Genomic DNA, 20135 nt, shown 5'->3' with positions numbered 1-20135 from the left:
CGTTTTGGTGAATCCAATTGGTATGAAATTTTTACAGCATCTTTATATGTCCAAATAACCCTGCCTGGCCAAATTTTAGATCAAGTTGATACTCCATGTGAGTGCATCATCATGATCAAGTTTCTGGACCTAATCTGAGGTTACAAAGCAACCCTGTTGTTTTGTGATCCATTTCCCCTCAAACTTAATAGGATCGTAGTCCTTCCTTATCTAAACACCCCAGACAATACCATTTGACCCAATCAAGTTCCTGTTGATCAGCAGTGCACGTCCAAGTTTGATGCAGCAAACTTGCAGCGATGCCACACTCCTCTCCTTGGCTCCTTTTGTCGATCCATCAACTCCCTCGGCCTCTATTATGCTGGGACTAGTCACTTGACAACTCCTCGCAGCCTCCCTTGTCCTCTTTGTGCCAGTGTCCGTGGTGACTGTCCCCTTGGCATGGCATTTCACGTGCTCTGGCAGCGTTGGCCATGCTCTGGGCGTCAGGACGCACCGGCCAGCTTAGCATCAGCGGTTTCCATGCGTCTGGGCGTGCCGACCTGACTCCCCCTTCCTCTCTCGTCGCTCTCGTTTCCCTGCCCCCTCTCGAAGCCTCCTCACCGGAGCTAGACGCCGTGCACCCACAGACGTACAATGGCCGACAGGCCTTAAATGCGCTCGTCTCTTCTTCCTCTCCCGCCCCTTGGCATTGCGCTACTCCGTGTCCTTCGTCCGCTCCTCCTTGTCGTGATCTCACCCCTCCCCGTGCCTGCTGAGCGCGCCATAGCATTGGCCGGGCTCGAGCAGCGGCAACCGGCTTGGGAGACTTCGGCCGCGCCTATTTAAGGCCACCCCAATCATGTCTCACTTCACCACTCGACCTCCTTCACTCCACTACCCCTCCCTAGCCTCTTCCCCGAGCCTCTGGAGCTCTCCCTGCCCGCCATGGCCGCCGCGGCCACCCTCCTAAATTGGCTCAAGCCTGAGCCCCTCTCCTGATTCCTCCTCCACTAGTAGACCTACCAGACCCTGACGAACCTCCCCAGCCTCTCCCATCTCTGCCAGAGCACCCGTGGCCGCGAGCCCGTCAGCGCCCGAAGCTCCCTTCCGCCGATGCCAATGCTCCATCGTTTTCCGAGCTCCCTGGAAGCTGCTATGGCTGGGGACGCATCCGCCTCGTCACCCTCAACCCGTAGGTAGGCCGGGCACCACCGGAAATGGCCGGTAGCTCCAACTGTCGCCGTCGGGCACCGGCTCTGCCGCGGCCAGGCACGGGCGAGAATGATGAAGACGACGACCAGGGGCAAGCGAGGCGACCTGCAGGACGGCCCCGCACGTCAGCCACCCAGGGGTTGACCTGGACCGTTGACCTGGCGTAAGTGGAGATGCCCTGCGATGAGTACGTTTTCATGTTTTGAAAGCGTACTTCGCCGTGTCTTTAGAGAGTAATATGTTTTCGCTTTCTGAAAACGTACTTTGTTCCCCTTTGATTAGTCCCTGTCATTCAATCGGTCGTATCTTTTCAACCACAACTCCGATTGAGGTGATTCCAAGGCCCACTTCTTCGTGTCGTCGAGCCCGTTATGTTGGTATCATTTTCACCATGGTTTGACATTCTGAAAATTTCCATTATGGCCTTGCACTAAATCAGCCCCCTCCGAGAGAGAACGGTTTCCGACGATTCTTTCCGCGAGCTTCTCGCACTTCTTCCCGATGAATCCTTCTACCCCAGGCAAGCCACAGCCTCCATTTGGATGACCGCAATGCAGTGACATGGTTTAAATTATTTGAAATGGTTTAAAATATTGTTTTAGCTACTTGTGATTTGTTCATGGCATTTCTCGGAGTATTGCTTGATGTTGCTATTCCCATGATATTGTTTGGAGTTCTAGGACTAATATTTTGTAGCTTATGAGAATGACATGTTGCCATTGGATTATTAGTGGCCCATGTTATGATTATTTTCATGTTGAAATCTGGTATGATATTTTGGAGTATTACGTTGGATGTCATGTTGCCTTTGGATTACTAGTGGCTAGTATTAGTTTCATCATGATGCTAGTTGATATTATGCTTTGAAGTATGATTTCGGAGATGATGCTTGCATGTGGATCTTAGTTGGATAGCTTGTTCTTGCTATTGGAGTAGTAGTATTATCATTCTTGGATTCAACATGATAGTAGTGTTATGCTATCCTCGGAGTAGTTTTATATGTCGATATTATGCTTTGGTTTATTTGTTGGATATAGCTATGACTTGGATTACAGGTGGATAGATGATATTGGAGTATCAGTCATCACTGTTATATTTTGGGGATAAATTCCATCATTAAGTTGGTCAGGTGCCACTGAAATGGGCTTTTTCCAATGCAACCACATTTGCCTTTATGGGAAGGCCCTAATGCAGTCTATTGTCATGTCTCTCGCCGGTGCCTCCAACGAGGGAAGGTTATGGGCGTGCGTTACCCTGGCCCAGTAAGCAGACATAACCTTGTGTGCCCATGTTTGTTTGAGTGCTCTTGTCTCTGTTTGGGACCGTTTTTGTTTTGCCACGATGGTGGCCGTTGATGCCTTTGGTAGGCACGAGGCCACCCGGGACTAAACCCTGAGAGGGTGTTGGTCGGAGTGGCCGGGAGATGTCATGGCAGTAGGTCGGTTTTGTTAGAACACCGTTGGTCCACCCGAATGTGTGTGCTAGGTCATGGGTTCTGGGGTGTGGGTAAAGTGCGCTACCTCTGCAGAGTGTGTGTGTTTAATCTATCGATAGCCGCATCCTTGGTCATGGGCATAAGTTCGCACTAGGTCACACCGTTCGATCAACACTCACATGACGAAATGACTTATAGGTGATTTATATGTGATATATTTGAGCAGTAACATTTTGGCAGGATGCAGATGATGATGTTGGGATGATCTCGAGGATGATCATTTAGTTTGTCGTGTGGTCACGAGGTGATCACGGGGATGTTTTGATCACAAGGTGATCATGTGGATCATGAGGTGCTCGAGATGGTATATTGCTTGGCCGGATAGCCAAGAGTGAGATGGTTATTGAGCTCTGAGATGGTGGTTTATCAATATCGTAGTAATTTCACATCATGCTTAGTAGTTGCTTTCGCATCATGGTAGTTGTTAATTAATTAATTAATCTGCTAATGCTATGTTGTTGTCTTGCCTTGATGCTTTTGGTTGCTGTGAGCTTGCAAGTACATTCAATGTACTGACCTGACGTCTCATGCCAGATTGCAGGTGATGCCTTGTTTGATTGATTGCTTGTCGAGGTTACCGTGCATGCGAGCTAGATCGTGTCCCAGCCAGAGTCCCTGCAGAGTGGAGTTCACCACCTTCGTCATTGTTCCGCTGCTGCGAGTTGTTCCGCTGCTAGTATGGAGCAAGTGTAGTATCGCAGGCGTAGTGTCACTGTGCTGATGTGATCCTTTGTAACATCAGACACTTGTATCATTATCCTTTGTAATAAGAGCTAATTTGTTCTATGCTGAGCAGTGTTGTATTCCAGAAGACTTCTCCTCGATCTTTGGGCTAGAATACAGGGCGTTTCGGTTTCTCTGAGTCGGGGTGCCACAAGCTTGGTATCAGAGCAGGTCTGGCCATAGGATGCCCTAGTTAGCGCGAGCGGTAGAAACCACTAGTATAGAGTCTGCCTTGTTTGTTGCATTTGGTTGTTGCATTGTTTGTTGCATAGCATGCATATAGCCTTATTATTTGTTACTAATGGTTCATCTGTTGCGTGTAGCTGGCATCGGTTTGGATCCCCTACAGCTCAGCCCCTGCATTTCTTCCAGTTTCTTTTATTGCTCATTCTTCGGTGCTAGGCGTCATTTCTATCCCAGCAGAGTGATGCCAAGTGATCCTGACAATGTTTGCAGAAAATGGTGCTGAGGCATCGCACCGATATCCTTCTTTCAGCCTCACCTATCGTTTCGGTGGTAGACACGTTGCTACCCCAGATCGTCCTTTTTATCTTGTCGTGTTGGCAACCCTTAATGGTCTCAGTCATCATAACAAGGGAATTGCCAGCCGACTTAGTTTTCCTCGCTATTCCTATTTCTTGGGCGAGTACGGATCCTTTCCGTTCGCTTGATAATAATGTGGTCACGACATTCGTGTCCCGCTACATGGTTACCAAGTACGTCCTCATCTCCGAGCTAGTCAAGGTTGCTACCTGGCTAAGATAGCACTTGCTATAACGATGCTTACGCCAATCCTTCCACGCCATACTTCGTCCTCGTGCACACCATCACAGCATGTTAGATCGTAGTACCAGATATCCCGCGAGATTTTTGTGCTTCAGTAGGCCTGCATATTATGTGACTAGCAGTAAAATGTGACTTTGTTTGTGTGCAAATTGATTGTTGTGTGATTTTCATTAGTTGAGTTTTCTCTTATTTCTTGCTTTTTGGGCCCTCGGTGTTACATATTTTCCCCTTATTAAATTTTCTCGTCAATCGACACTGGACCCGAAGAATCAGCAAGGAGTTTAAATATTTGGAACTCAGCTAAATAGAATGGAATTCTCATCTGACTGCAGTGAAATGGGGAATATCTGTTCTTGATGTTGATAATCAATTTTGCATTAGTGTGCACTCCTCACAACAGTATGGATAAATCGAGTCTACATCAGTACAAAATCCTCACATCATTTATGATCCAGCCAATAGAAAGACAAGTCAGTTGCAAGACCAATGGAATATTTTCAGCCAAAGGTATGGATCATATACAAAGTGTTGGCTCAGCAGTGAATCATGCGTGAAATATGTTATACTCTGACAAGAAAGCCAGAACGTGCCATGATCAATGAAGACAGGCAAACAAATTTTCTCATGCAAGTAATCAGCCGCAGAATATTATGGGTATGAGTATGGTGTTCAGTCTGCATATCACAAGTGAGAAGCTTTGGATATGAGAAACTCAGTCATCCTCCACACACTCTCGGAAGACACTAATGATGCAAGGATCCTCAATTTTTTCTCATTATGAAATATGGACAGATTCCGGTTTGAGATACCCAGTCTTTCTCAGCAAGATACATCAGTAAAAGCTTCCGACAGACGGGAATGAATCTTTCCCAACAAGTAACCAGAGGAAAAGCTTCTCAAGTACGGAACCTAGGCCTCTCCAGCACAATACTCAGTTCAACCTTCGTGCATAAGCTATCGCGGCTTCTTCTGCATGCTACCCGGACAAAAGATGCGAGTAGAAGCTAACGAGTCTTCCGCAGCAAGCTACTCAGATGTCTTCTCTCGTAAGCCACTCAGTCCGCGCCAGTACCACACTATTGCACCATCCTTAGAGATTTTGCGGCGAGTTGGCAGTATATGGCAGTACATCTCAAGAGTCAGATCAGCAATATTTTTGGTCAGAAGAACAAGTCAGTCAAAGCACATGTCTGCTTCAGAAATCAAGTGTTCGGCTACACATATTTCCACATATATGGTGAGGATTTATCCCCAGACATACAAGTTACTCGGATAACTTTCAACCCACGACACCTTGCCATCTTCAGTACGACACCGCATGTCGTTTTTAGTATTGTTACAAGATATGAAATAGTGAGAAGGCAGTATATGACAGTGTAGCTCAAGGATGAGATTTGCAATAATCTTGTCGGAGGTACAATTCAGTCAAGAGGTATGCCCGCCGCAAGAATCGGGTATTCGGTTGCATATGATTCTTATACATATGGCGAGCATGTATCCCCGGTCAGATCAGTCACTCATACGGGATATGACAATGATCAAGTAGATATACCTAAGAAAGGTACGGATCCAACAACCTCATGGGCCATGAAAATGAAGAGAAGTAGAGATACACATCTTATGTAATACAAGGATCGACAAGATCTGGATAAGACATCACAGAATCAATAGTCTTGACAATGGCCAACAAGGCCAATATTCCCGCACCGATAAGGAAATCTCATGAACTCTTTTCACCCTCTTATATGGTCAGCCTCAACAATGAGCCCTGTACAGCTACAAGCCCCGATCATATGTCCTCATGGGCCATGAAAATGAAGAGAAGTAGAGATACACATCTTATGTAATACAAGGATCGACAAGATCTGGATAAGACATCACAGAATCAATAGTCTTGACAATGGCCAACAAGGCCAATATTCCCGCACCGATAAGGAAATCTCATGAACTCTTTTCACCCTCTTATATGGTCAGCCTCAACAATGAGCCCTGTACAGCTACAAGCCCCGATCATATGTCATATATGTGCGGACCAGGTCAGAAAACAAGCACAAAGAATTATGCCAAAAATACTGCACTACCCACATTCATGGTCATACGAAGAATCAACACTATTGCAGGATGCTGCTAACGCGACACTACGATCAGAGACCCTTCGAGCAACTCTGTGCGATGCCATAATCGCAAACGGTGCTGTATGAAAACCGTCAAAAAAGGTGAAAACGTTTGCGATGGAGGATGCATCAAACATGGTTCAGATCTTAGTTGCCTGTGCGATCCAGGGCATACGGTTCAGTCCAATGAACTGTTTGCGATGAGGCAGAACAAAAGAAATGGGCAGCCTGATGAAGGCGTGTGCGATATAAAGCATATGGTTCACTCGGATGAACTGTTTGTGATTAGGCAACACAAAAGAAACGGGCAGCCATATGAAGGTGTGTGTGATATACATCATACGGTTCACTCGGATGAACTGTTTGTGATTAGGCAACACAAAAGATACGGTCAGCCAGAGCAAGGTGTGTGTGATTGAGGGCATATGCTTCAGAAGGATTAACTGTTTGCGATTAGGCAACAAAACAGAAATGGGTAAGCCAGATCAAAGTGTCTACAGTTGATGACATACACTTCACATGGATGAACTGTTTGCGATTAGCCACAACAAACTGAAATAGTTAGATAGATCAACGTGTGTGCGCTAGACGGGTACACCCATTCTAATTAAAAGACGTGTGCTGACATTGCCTATTGTGGTGCACCCTATGGTGCAAACGCCACGTACGCGGCCAAGAAGGCATGCGTGCCCACGTTACGCCTCCGGGAATAGTGCCACACTTATAACCGTTAGTAAATTTTGAGAATGCATCCCGTCACATTCCAAATTGCAAACCTGTTCACACCGATCAAAACCTAAACGGTTTCCCACTTAGGAGCGTATTATACGCAGTTATAAATACTACTACTCCAAGATGACTGCACATTCCTCCTCAACTCCTCATCCACGAAAAGCCAAAACCAAAAAAGTCATTCATCATCGTTCCCTTGCATCCGCCATGACTAGCGTGAGTTCTGGGTTGAGAGATTGCGACCAGGGAGAGGCGAGCCTGGAAGCGGGAGCACGAGAGATGTCCCTCCTCGCCACGATAGCAGCCAACATGTCCCGCCGCATGGCCGTAGCAGCAGAAAGGTCCCGCCGCGCCGCCGAAGCAGCATGGAGGACCTGCCGCGCCGTCGATCCAGCAGACTAGTCCGGCGACACCGCGGAAGCAGAAGAGATGTCCCGCCGCGCTACGAATGCAGCAGAGATGTCCTCCCTTGCGCGGCAGCCTGGGAAAATGCCTCGCGGGCAGGCGAGGACTCTTACAGGCGCATGCGTGCTGTCGTCCATAGGCAGATGGATCAGATCTCTAGGTGGGCGAGGTTGCAGGATGACCTACAAGCCTTGTTCGAACAGTCTACCGACGTCATCCAGCAACTAAATAAGAGCAATGTGAAGCTCCGGGCCGAGCGCGACCTGCTGAGGGCGAAGATCGTCAGAAGTGCGGAGCAGCAGGAGCAGACCACTGCCTTGTTGAAGAGGACTGGCGTCATCGTCGAGAAACTTATGGACGAGAATAACAATTTGCGCATCGAGCGCAGAAGGCTGGTGGAGGAATCCGTGGATGCTCTCAAGCAGCATCTTGAGGACAAGAAAGAGCTCGTCACTACTCGCCGCGAAGACTAGTTCCCGCGGCCTACAGCAACGCATCAAGAAAGTAGAGATCAACGAGCCAGATCGTTGTCTTCCTTCTTCTTTTGCCCTTGTGTATTTTGGGCGTTGCCGCACGTAGCTTTTTTTAATTATGTTTCTAAATATGTAAGACAATTATTATCCACTGTCATTGTCCTTATATTCATCATGCTTGCTATAAGTCGCAGTCGATGCTATATAGGTCCGTCGGATCTTACATCAAGATCTGTGCAAAACTTTCTTTTCAAATTTTCATTTTTCTCTCTTAAATCTCAGTCCAGTGAGACATATAGCCAGGCCGTAGAACAGGTGCTTGGGCGCCATTAATGGAGACGTTGGGAGGGAGGTGCGTGGCGGGTAGCGGTCAAAGGGCTCTCCTCCCAATGAGCACGTGCAGGGGTCTGATAGCACGCCTCTCGTACTCAAATAGCTACCCCGCACGGCACCTCCTAGCCAATAAAAAAAGGGACACGTGGCCGCACGTAATCGGTAAGTCGAACTCCCACGGTTTCAATAATACTTGTGTTTCCGATTTGTAACGTGATAACACTTGTTCCAAAATGAACTTCTTGATTGTTCATGTGTGGGCCTTCCCAAACCGGACAGAAAAATTACCACATCATGTTGGTGCCATGTCATGAGACCATGCCAAGTTTCATGATTTTCAGGCGTGTTTTGGAATTACAGAAATTAAAAAACCAAGTTTCTCAATCTTTCCGGCCGAGTCACGACACCCAGATGTTTGAGTTTCATCCCCATCTCTTGCATGGGACCTAGAAATTAACCCAAGGACACACATGTGATTTTTCAAACAACTTTGGTGCACTGGAGCATGTGCTTGTAGTTCAAATTTGAATTATGCACATTAAATGCACAGAAACTCAATTAATGTATAAAAAAGGCTAAACGAACCTGGAATAATTCCAAAATTTAGCACGTTACTTCTATTTGGTCTAATCTGGCTGTGTAAGAAAATAAGGCGGGAGAAGGCAGTGTACGTATGTCGTTTCGCACACAGAGGTGACACGTTCCCTCTCGGAACCACGAGCCTTCTTGAGGGAAGCTCCGATTTGCAAGAAGCTTACACCAAAGCTTGTCCCAATTCGGCCAAAAATATTACCGCAGCATGTTGGTGCCATGTCATGACACCATGCCAAGTTTCATGATTTTCAGGCATGTTTTTGAATTACAGGAATAAAAAAAATCAAGTTTCTCAATCTTCTCGCCGAGCCACGACGCCCAGATGTTTGAATTTCACTCCCATCTCTTGCATGGGACCTAGAAATTCACCCAAGGACACACATGCGATTTTTCAAACAACTTTGGTGCACTGGAGCATGTGCTTGTAGTTCAAATTTGAATTGTGCACATTAAATGCCCAAAAACTCAATTAATGTATAAAAAAGGCGAAATGAGCCCGAAATAATTCCAATTTTTAGCACGGTACTTCTATTTCGTCTAATCTGGCTGTGTAAAAAAATAAGGCGGGAGAAGGCAGTGTACGTATGTCATTTCGCACATGGAGGTGATACGTTCCCTCTTGGAACCACGAGCCTTCTTGAGGGAAGCTCTGGTTTGCAAGAAGCTTACACCAAAGCTTGTCCCAATTCGGCCAAAAATATTACCGCAGCATGTTGGTGCCATGTCATGACACCATGCCAAGTTTCATGATTTTCAGGCGTGTTTTGGAATTACAGGAATTAAAAAACCAAGTTTCTCAATATTTTCGGCTGAGCCACGACGCCCAGATGTTTGAATTTCACTCCCATCTCTTGCATGGGACCTAGAAATTCACCCAAGGACACACATGTGATTTTTCAAACAACTTTGGTGCAATGGAGCATGTGTGATGTCTACTACACAACCTTCTTGTAGAAGTTGTTGGGCCTCCAAGTGCAGAGGTTTGTAGGACAGTAGCAAATTTCCCTCAAGTGGATGACCTAAGGTTTATCAATCCGTAGGAGGCGTAGGATGAAGATGGTCTCTCTCAAGCAACCCTGCAACCAAATAACAAAGAGTCTCTTGTGTCCCCAACACACCCAATACAATGGTAAATTGTATAGGTGCACTAGTTCGGCGAAGAGATGGTGATACACGTGGTATATGGGTTGTAGATAATTGTCGGGACCCTGATTCTAAGTCACACCGATCTAGCATGTAACACGTCATATCACTTTGCGGCCTCACGCACGGTATTCCCACGGGTGTCGCCTTACCTGGCCCGGGACCGTTTGCGCCTTTTGGCTCACGTATATGATAGTGTCGCTAGCATCCATATGACAGAGAACCCGGGCCGACATGACTAGTCGTGAACCCAAAGTGGCACTAACTTATGGGAACATGCATACATGAAACAACATCAAGCATGTCAGTCATCTGCATGTGAATCCGGGTTGTAGCAGGCTAGCAGGACTCCGGAAGTAACCGCATGACATTTCCCCGAAGGGACAGACACAGGAACGAAGTGAATCACATGCCGGCCAGTCTAAGTGTTCCGGAGCAGTAGTGCTGGGCTAGCAGGACTCCGGTAAACCGAGCTATAGTGGACTACCATGGCTCGGTGGAAGCACTAGACTACATTTCCCCATAAGAGAGGCTACCAAGGATAGACAACTAGGTTGTTGGATCCCACACATAGCAATACACGTTACACATACGCATAACATGCAAGTATGTGCTGTACAACATGGCATCACAACATAACGCAAACTCATATAGATAAAGGCCCAGAAGAGCCACATAGCATTAATACAAACAGAGGTCTCATGACCCATCATTCAGAGCATACAAGCAACGAAAGCACTACATGTCTGAGTACAGACAATTACAAAAAGAAAAAGGCTGAGAAGCCTAACTATCTACATGTCCCTCCCAAGGGTACAAGATCGTAGCTGAGGTAACAAGCTACTCGTCGAAGTCCAAGCGGTACTACTAGTGAGACAGAGGTCTCACCTGCAAAACATAAATAAAGCAAACATGAGTACAAAGGTACTCAGCAAGACTTACATCAGATCCTATCATACAAGCATTTGTATCAAGAGGGTAGTGTTGGGTTTAGTTGCAGCAAGCCAGCTTTGACTCAGTGGCTATCCTGTTCTACGACTACGAGAAACTTCTTTGAGGTGAGGTATCGCACACGAGTCCACTAATCACCACATCAATACACTACTATGGGTTCATCCTCGTCTCCTTACGAGAAGGCCATCCATAGCACTCACACTTGTCTTGAGCATTTTAGAGTATCCACTTCAAGTTGTCTATGTACCACGTAAGCATCCAAGAAGTCCATAACCGCGGACCCGACTATTCGAATAGATCTTGCAAACCCTGCTGGGGTGTACTTCTTCACACACGCTCTCACCACTTATCGCCGTTTACACGACGTGTACTCGGCAACCTTCAAGCAGAAGCCCAGCAAGGGTGTCGGCCACGACCTGACTAACCACACAAGTCTCTCATCCAGGTTTATTGCCTATTCAGGTTCCATCCGCAAGGAGATCCGGCCGGGGTGTCGCTCACGGCCCCAAACGATGTGAGCAAGGTTCCCAAGCCCACCATCCGGGTGCCACTTGGTAGACTACTAACACTACCTACAAACACCAGAAACTATTTGCAACTCCTGGATAGAGATCAAGTTGGCTAATAAGTCGAGAGAGCTTGGAGCGCCCGGGGCCCAATGTGTGGTAGTAGCTAGTCATTGGACAACTTACACAGAACTCAGTTCTTAAGGACGGTCCCAATGAGACAACCCACCATGTACTCCTACATGGCCTCTCACCGCTACCTTTACCAAATCGTGTTCACACGCTTAACTCTCAGCACCAGAACATGTCGTAACACTCCAATACATTCCCAATGAACCAGACCTGACACAACTCTAAGCAATAGCAGGCATGGCATGGTAGGAACACAACATGGCTCAATCAACTCCTACACATGCTAGTGGGTTTTAACTATTTACTGTGGCAATGACTGGTCATGGAGAGGAATGGGTTCAACTACCGCAGCATAAAGTAGCAGTTGAATCGTTGTTGTCCTAATGCAATAAAAGAGAGCAGGAGCGAGAGGGTAGGATTGTATCGGAATGAACAAGGGGGTTTGCTTTCCTGGTAGATCAACAGGGGGCACTGCTCCATTAACAGGTACTCTGGATCGGTCTCCGAAGCAGGACCTATCGAGAAGGAACGGTGTCGACAAATCAAAAAACAATCATATGCAACAATATAATGCATGAACATGGCATGTATATGTGATGTTGATTGAGCTAATGAAGCTAGCATTCATTTGGATGAAGTCCATTTGAACCAAGAATTCAAATGCAACTCCAAGTTAAGTCTTTATGAATGCCATTAAGTGTGTTTTCATATATACAACATGTATAGGTTGTTTTTTCATGCATGAAAATGGTACAAATGGATAGATTGAATTTTTTCGATAATTTTTCATATATAAATTATTTCAATTTGAGCTACGGTTGAATTTATATGAATTTTTGAAGTTTATACCATTTTCTGGAATTTCCTGATTTATTTTTAAACCAGAAAATGATATATTGCGTCAGCACAGTGTCATGCTTACGCCAGCACGCCATTGGCACCGACCAAGTCAAACCTGACGTGTGGGGTCCACACGTTAGTGACTCAGTTAGTTAACAGGGGGGTTTATTTAGTCTAATTAGGATTAGTGGGCGCAGGGCCCACTGGTTAGCGACTAACTAGCGAATTAACCTAGGTTAATTAGTGTTAAACTAATACTAACTAAAAATGTCAGGGGGTGGCCCACGTGTCAGTGACACAAGGGGGAAGGTCAAACCCCGCTCAGCGGGGTCAAACCCGCCGGACCTGGTCCACGGCTCGTCGCCGGCGACGACAGAGATGACGGGGCGGCTCGGAAAAACTCTACAGGGCACCGTTTTACTCGTGGTTTGCGGCTACGGCTAGCTGGCAATGCGGCACATCTAATGGAGCGAACGGGAGGAGCTGGGGTGGCCTGAGTCGACGGCGGCGAGCTCTTTGGCGGCCGCCGGAGTTCGGGCGTCGGTGGTTTTGCTGCTGCGGCGTGCTAGCGGGCGAGCGGATGCACTAGAGAGGCTCTACGGGGTGCGGGGAGAGGTTTGGACTCGCTAGGGCGACCATTTGGTCACCGGAGCTGCGTCGGCGACGAGCTCAGGCGGCGACGATTACGGTCATCAGCGAGGCAGCGGCTACGACATGCAAGCGAGAAAACGGAGAGGGGGAGGAGAAGCAGCAGCTCACAGCGGTCTCGGTGGGCTTGACGGCGAGCTCGGGGACGCGCTGAGGTCGACGGTGCGGCGATGGGGATCCACGGCGGCCGGAGATGAAGACGACGGCGATGGAGGCGCTCCCGGGCCTCCCGAGGCGCGTGGCTCGATGTAGAGGTAGACGGAGACGTGGCGGAGCGTCTGTGCACGAAGGGAGGGCGAGGCCGTGACGGTGGGTGCGACAACGGCGAGCGGTGGCGACGGCGGCGCTCGGGCGTTCGTAGGAGGGAGCAAGAGAGAGATGGGGAAGGAACGAGAGAGAGTGAGAGAGGTGCGGGGCGGCGCGTGGCGTCGTCCAGGGCGACGGGGGAGTGAGGCAGGCAGGCAGGAGGTGGCCGGACGCGTGCGTGCGCGCCGCGGGCACACGCCCTGTCCTCCTAGCGAGAGGTCAGGGATGACTGGCGTCGGCCAGCTGGCTGGGCTGGCCTGCTGGGCCGCTGGGCCGCCAGGTAGGAGGCCCAGGTAAGTATTTCCCTTTCTTTTGTTTTCTTTTCTAATTTTTCTGACATCTGTTTGATTTAAAAACAGTACCAAACTAATTTATCTGCTTATGCCAATTTTTGTAGGAGCTAGTGATATTATCGAGAGCTCCTCATCAACTAGCATAAATTTTTGGACATATATAAATTATATAACACTTATATATCCAATGCAAATAAGTATTGCATTAATTCCAAATGGCCAAAATAAATATTTATGAGCTCAATAAAATATTGGTTAGAATTTTACCTCTGACCAATATTTTCAGGGAGCAACATGAACATTTTCTTTGACCCTTTTGGAGCAATTTTTATCTGGGTCATTTCCAGAAATGATTTCTGAGGGTTTCACAAATCCCCAATTCAAATTTAAAATAAATTTAAACATGGTGCTCACAAAAAGGCTAGCCTAGGTCATACCAGAACTAGGGATGTGACAACGCGCCCCCACTCGAAAGAATATTGTTCCGATATTCAGGAGTCGGCGGAAAGAAAGCGGGGTACTCAAGTTGAAGACGATCTTCTGGCTCCCAGATAGCTTCTCTCTCGGAATGATGAGACCACTAAACCTTGAGAAACTTGATGTTATGACGTCGAGTGACACGCTCTGCTTGATCAAGGATGCAAACAGGGTACTCTCGATATGTGAGGTTATCTTGGAGATCAAGCGTTTCGTGGTCCACTCCGTGGATGGGATCCGAGAAGCAACGCCTGAGTTGAGAGACGTGGAAGACATCATGTACTTGGGAAAGATGTGGGGGTAGTGCCAACTGGTAGGCAACCTCTCCTTGTTTAGCGAGAATGCGAAAGGGACCAATGTAACGAGGAGCCAACTTGCCCTTGATACCGAAACGATGGGTACCCTTCAATGGAGTAACCCGAAGGTAAGCCTTGTCGCCAATTTCATAAGCCACTTCCTTATGACGGCGGTCATACTGGTCTTTTGACGAGATTGGGCTGTTTTCAAATTCTCACGAATGACGCGAACTTATTCTTCTGCCTCTTGGATCATATCCGGTCCAAAGAATTGTCTTTCACCGGTTTCTGACCAGTTCAAAGGTGTTCGAAATCTTCATCCATACAGAACCTCAAAAGGAGCTTTCTTGAGGATGGATTGGTAGCTATTGTTATAAGAAAACTCGGCGAAGGGAAGACACTTCTCCCAATCCATACCGAATGAGATAACGCAAGCTCTAAGCATGTCTGGGAGAATTTGGTTGACCCGTTCCACCTGACCACTTGATTGAGGGTGGAAAGCGGTACTAATGGAAAGATGGGTGCCCATGGCAGTTTGGAAACTCTCCCAGAAATGAGAAGTGAAAAGACTACCACGGACTGAATTGATCTCTAGTGGAACACCATGAAGTGACACTATTCGAGAAATATATAAGTCAGCGAGCTGACTAGCAGTGATACTCTCTCGAACAGGTAGGAAGTGAGCCACTTTGGAAAGACAATCAATGACTACGAAGATAGCATTATTCCCTCTCTTGGTCCTGGGAAAGCCGGTGATGAAGTCCATACCAACCTTGTCCCATTTCCACTCAGGAATAGCTAAAGGATGAAGGGTGCCAACAGGCCTTTGATGCTCTGCCTTAATGCGACGACAAACATCACAGTTAGCAATGAACTGAGTGATTTCTCTCTTCATCCTAGTCCACCAGAACCTATGGCGTAGGTCCTGATACATCTTAGTACTACCGGGATGAATCGTGAGAGGAGATTCATGAGCCTCCTTAAGGATCAGTTGCCGAAGATGTTGATTCTTGGGAACTACCAAGCGGTTCTCAAAGAAAACAACACCTCGATCATCCATAGAGAAGCATCCACCAACTCCCGTCTTAATGTTTCTCTTGATGCGGGAAATTCCCGTATCCTGCTTCTGAGCAGAGATGATCTGATCCACAAGGGTAGTTTTCGCCACCAAGGTAGAAATGAATCCGTGGGGAGCAATGTGAAGGTTAAGCTTACATAATTCCTCATGGAGAAGTGGTTAGCCCTGCTGCAACATGAGATTGTTGCAATAGGACTTACGACTTAGCGCATCAGCCATGACATTCCCCTTGCCCGGGGTGTAGGTAATCCCTAAGTCATAATCTAAAATCAACTCCAACCAACGTCTTTGCCTAAGGTTCAAATCTGGTTGGGTGAAGATATACTTGAGACTCTGGTGATCGGTGTAAATCTCGCAACGCTTACCAAGAAGGTAATGTCGCCAGGTCTTAAGTGCATAGACTACGGCTGCAAGCTCTAGATCATGTGTAGGATAATTCTCCTCATGTGGATGCAACTGTCGAGATGCATAGGCAATCACATGGCGATCTTGCATAAGAATGCAACCTAGTCCCTCTCGTGAGGCGTCGCAGTAGATAACAAAGTCTTTAGTGAAATCCGGTGGCACAAGTATGGGAGCAGAAGTCAGGCGTCTTTTCAGTTCCTGGAAACTGTACTCACATTGTGGGTACCACTCAAACTTTTTATCTTTCTTGAGAAGTTCCGTGAGAGGTTTGGCCACTTTGGAGAAGTTCTCAACGAAGCGGCGACAATAACTGGCTAGACCAAGGAAACTCCTAACTTGTTTAACTGTTTCAGGTGGAGTTCACTCAAGAACGGCTTGAACTCTCTCGGGATTGACAGCAATTCCCTTTCCAGAGATCACGTGGCCGAGATAGGTCACTTCTGGTAACCAAAATTCGCACTTGGAGAACTTGGCATAAAGGCGGTGCTCTATGAGTTTTTCTAGCACAAGTCTAAGATGTTCGGCATGCTCTTTATCGTTCTTCGAGTAAATAAGGATATCATCGAGGTAAACCACGACGAACTTATCTAAGTACTCCATGAAGATCGAGTTCATCAAGCGGGAGAAAGTAGCTGGAGCATTAGTTAGACCAAAGGACATGACGGTGTACTCATACTGGCCATAATGAGTGACGAAAGCTGTCTTAGGAATGTCCCCATTTCTGATCTTGATTTGGTGGTAGCCTAACCTTAAATCCATCTTGGAAAAAAATTGAGGATCCAGCGAGCTGATCATACAGATCGTTGATCCTGGGGAGCGAATACTTGTTATTTATCGTGACCAAATTAATGGGACGATAATCTACAACCATCCGGTCCGTACCATCCTTCTTATTGACGAAGAGGACGGGGCAAGCCCAGGGAGAAGAACTAGGATGGATGAAACCCTTTTGCAAGGATTCATCGAGTTCTTTCTTAAGCTCAGCTAGCTCTAAGGGTGCCATCTTGTAAGGTCTCCTAGAGATTGGAGGGGTTCCTGGGATAAGATCTATGACAAACTCTACATCCCTGTCAGGTGGAATACCTGGCAGTTCCTCTGGAAAGACATCCGGAAAGTCATGGACTACCGGGATATCTGCAAGGTCTGGAAGAGGGCTGGCATTAAGAGAATAAAGTTGGCGCTTTACAACTCTAGTGGAGACAGTGACTATCTTGCCAGATGGGTGTGTAAGGTGAAGAGACCTTGTGTAACAATCAATCTTGGCATAATGAGCTTTCATCTAGTCCATACCCAAGATGATGTTAATATCTGTAGACTTGAGGGCTATAAGTGATGCAAGGAATACAAGTATGTCAACAAGGATTTCATTACCATGGCTTACACTAGAAGTTTGCCATTTGGATCCAGGAGTTTGAATGACTAGTGGAGAGGACATATCACAAAATGAAATGTTGTGCAAGTTAGCATAGCTTTCAGAAATGAAGGAGTGAGATGCTCCAGTGTCGAACAGAACCGATGATGGATGACAATTGACAAGGAGTGTACCAACAACGACATCTGGATCATCATGAGCGTCTTTAGCTGAGACGTGATGCACACCTCCACATTCAGTGGGAGCTGACTTGACACTGATCATCTTGCGTGATGGCTTACCACGGCCAACAGACTTCTCAGGCTGGGGTGGAGCATAGTTGGTTTGAGAGCAGTCACGTGCATAATGTCCTGCCTCTCCGCATGTGAAGCAAGTCCCTGAGGTAGGACGTGGACCCGCATTGACAAGTAGTCTACTAGTAGGCCTGGGTGGAGCATGTAACTGAACTGGGTGAGGCGCCACATAAGAGGGCCTCGGTGAATAACCGGGTGGAAGAGCGGAGTTCGGAACCCAAATCCAGCGCTTCTGAGAACTAGAACTGGAGGAAGAACCCAAATCACGGGTGTGCTTACGAGACTCCTCGTAAGAGAGTTGAGCTGTCTCCGCATTAATGGCCTTGTTCACAAGAGCCTGGAATGTATCACAGTGATGCAGGTGGAGATCACGACGCAACTTGGGGTTGAGACCCTTCCGGAACCTAGCCTGCTTCTTGGCGTCTGTGGACACCTCTTCTGTAGCATAGCGGGCGAGGTTCTCAAACTCCCTACTATAAGCATCAACGGCCATCTTATCCTGGGTGAAACTACAAAACTCTTCTCTCTTGCGGTCAATGAGGGCTTGAGGAATGTGATGCTCGCGAAAAGCCTCAGTGAAATCTCTCCAGGTGGTTATCTGGCCAGCTGGAAGCATAGCCTCATAGTTCTGCCACCAAAGACTAGCAGGACCTTCCAGATGATAAGCAGCATAGGTGACCTTGTCACCTTCAGCTATGTTTGCCAAACGCAGCTTGATAGTAATACTACGGAGCCAGTCATCGGCATCGAGTGGCTCAATGGAATGATGGAAGGTAGGTGGTTTCAGGCCAATGAAGTCATGAATGGATGCTGACTCTTTGCACTGGGGTGCGGTGTTCTTCTCGATACGTGCTAACAAGCGGTTAGACTCACGCTTGTTCCTCTCCATCTCTAACATGAACTCTGCCAACGAAGGCTGGTCGGGAGGATCCTCATCCCTACCATCCCCGTGGTTCCGACTACGAGCAACAGAACTTCGGTTAGCTGATGACATCCTGAGAAACGAAACCAAGGACGGAGTCAACATCAACTATAGGATGCAGAAGGTAGCACAAGAAATTAGTATCTCTCGAACCCCTAGGACAATTTCGGCAGCATAACGGCAGTAAAATGCTCAAAATGAGACATTCTGCAAGAGACGGGGTAGCACCATACTCAACATCATCACTCAAGGTTCCGACATAGTACTAATCAACTACACCGGAAGTACTTGAAAACTGGAATATGACTCTAATCAACCAATCCTAAGAGACTACAGAGTAGTAACACGTGATCCTGATAGACGGAAGAGAAAGCCTAGTTCCTTAACCCCGTGATAACCCACAAGTATAGGGGATCATTTGTAGCCGCTTTTAATAAGTAAGAGTGTCGAACCCAACGAGGAGCTAAAGGTAGAACAAATATTCCCTCAAGTATTATCGACCACCGATACAACTCTACGCACGCTTGATGTTCGCTTTACTGGAAACAAGTATGAAACTGGAAGTGCTTTCTAGGTGTTTTTGGGTAAGCTTGCAAGAAAGTAAAGAGCAAGTAAATAAAGACTAGGGGTTGTTTAGATAAAGACACAACTAAATTAGTTTTAGTAAAGAGCTTTTGTCAACAAGAAAGTTATTTGTCCCTAGGCAATCGATAACTAGACCGGTAATCATTATTGCAATTTTATTTGAGGGAGAGGCATAAGCTAACATACTTTCTCTACTTGGATCATATGCACTTATGATTGGAACTCTAGCAAGCATCCGCAACTACTGAAGATTCATTAAGGTAAAACCCAACCATAGCATTAAAGCATCAAGTTCCCTTTATTCCATACGCAAACAACCTACTTACTCGGGTATGTGCTTCTATCACTCACGCCACCCACCATAAGCAAATCATAAGCATATTGCAAACCCTACAGCGGGGATCCCTCACGCTTGCGCGACACGGAGAGCACCATAGGATAGCACCAATAATAAAACATACAACTCAAACCAATCACGATCATCAAATAGCCATTAGGACAAAACAGATCTACTCAAACATCATAGGATAGCCATACATCATTGGGAAACAATATATAGCGTTGAGCACCATGTTTAAGTAGAGATTACAGCGGGTAAGAGAGAGGTTACACCACTGCATAGAGGGGGGAAGATTTGGTGATGATGGTGGTGAAGTTGTTGGTGAAGATGGCGGTGATGATGATGGCCCCCGGTGGCACTCCGGTGCCACCAGAAGCGAAGGGGAGAGAGCCCCCTCCTTCTTCTTCTTACATGACCTCCTCCCTAGATGGGAGAAGGGTTTCCCCTCTGGTCCTTGGCTCCCATGGCGTGGGAGGGGCGAGAGCCCCTACGAGATTGGATCTATCTCTCTGTCTTTATCTGGTTCTGCGTTCTTCCCTGGCTATGTTTCACCATTTTGTGTATATATGGAGATCCATAACTCCGATTGGCCTGAAACCTTCACCGTGATTTTTCCTGAATATTAGCTTTCTTGCAGCAAAAGAAGAGCTTCAACCGCCTTATGGTGGGCTCATGAGGGTAGGGGGCGCGCCCCCT

The sequence above is a fragment of the Triticum urartu genome, chromosome 1A, assembly GCF_056163025.1.
Source record: "Triticum urartu cultivar PI428250 chromosome 1A, HENAU_Tu73, whole genome shotgun sequence".
Lineage (NCBI taxonomy): Eukaryota > Viridiplantae > Streptophyta > Magnoliopsida > Poales > Poaceae > Triticum > Triticum urartu.
Note: the sequence above shows the minus strand (reverse complement) of the source record.